Consider the following 1,251-nt stretch of genomic DNA (forward strand, 5'->3'; position numbering starts at 1 on the left):
CATTTTTTCAGTATGTTGAATTCATTGAATAAACACTAACTGTGCATTGACACATTTTCTGTAGAGGGTGTGTTAATATGTTAATGACAGTCTTCTTCTTATATCAAAAATATGGCCCTCTGGACTTTATCTGTGACTTTAAGCTTGGCAGTGTGTTATTTAAATTATGCAAACTTTGGTGCACATAAAAAATGTTCCCATGAAAATTCTGGAGTTCTTCATTTCATCAAGTGCCTGTTAATGTTAGCTGCTGAGTTGGAAGTGATGAGGGCAAATAAAACTCTACATGCGCTTTCCACTGTGGGATGTATTTCCAGTACACTGTGGGTGTACACACAACTTCAGAAGTGGAATGTCCCCTCTGTCTAGCACCCATTACAAAGCTTCATTCAAACTCTGATAATTCACGTCACCTTTCCCTGAGCATGCTGGCCAGTATTCAACCTCACTTACAAGATAACAACTTACAACTTAAACAGGTGTGGGCTTCCCAAGTGGTCCCCTGAGGTAACACCACTTCATAATAAGTTTACATACTGCTGTCCCATGACTTTTGGCATGTAGAATAACATTTAGTCTGAAGAATGGTACTAATGTGTTACATTCAATAAAGGAAAGATGCTAAACAACTTCAAAGGGGTCATTAGTCTGTCGTTTGTATAGCATTTATACCAACTAACTAGTGCAATGACTGATCTGGGTGTATAATTGGTAAGCTTTAAAGAATGTGAAGATTACCTGACATAGCCAAAAGAGTCAATTCTCCAGTCTCTGAGGTGAGAGTCCGAGTAGAGTCGAGTCTCGAGTGTCTGAAGTATGTGTCCGAGTTGAATCTCGAGTCTCTGTGGTATGAGTCGAGTTTCGAATGTCTGAGGCTAGAGTCCGAGTTGAGTCTTGAGTGTCTGAGATGAGAGTCCGAGCCAAGTTACTAGTGTCTAAGATAAGTCCAAGTTGATTCTCAAGTCTCTGATGTATGCGTCCGAGTTGAGTCTTGAATCTCTGTGTTATGAGTCGAGTCTCGAGTGTCTGAGGTTAGAGTCCGAGTTGAGTCTTAAGTCTCTGTGGTATGGAGTTGAGTCTCAAGTGTCTGAGGTGAGAGTCCGAGCCAAGTTACTAGTGTCTAAGGTAAGAGTCCAAGTTGATTCTTGAGTCTCTGAAGTATGCGTCCGAGTTGAGTCTCGAGTGTCTGAGGTGAGAGTCAGAGTCGAGTCATTTTTGATGAAGACAACTGAAATAATTTCTACAACCCAC

The sequence above is a fragment of the Pygocentrus nattereri genome, chromosome 11 (assembly GCF_015220715.1).
Source record: "Pygocentrus nattereri isolate fPygNat1 chromosome 11, fPygNat1.pri, whole genome shotgun sequence".
Lineage (NCBI taxonomy): Eukaryota > Metazoa > Chordata > Actinopteri > Characiformes > Serrasalmidae > Pygocentrus > Pygocentrus nattereri.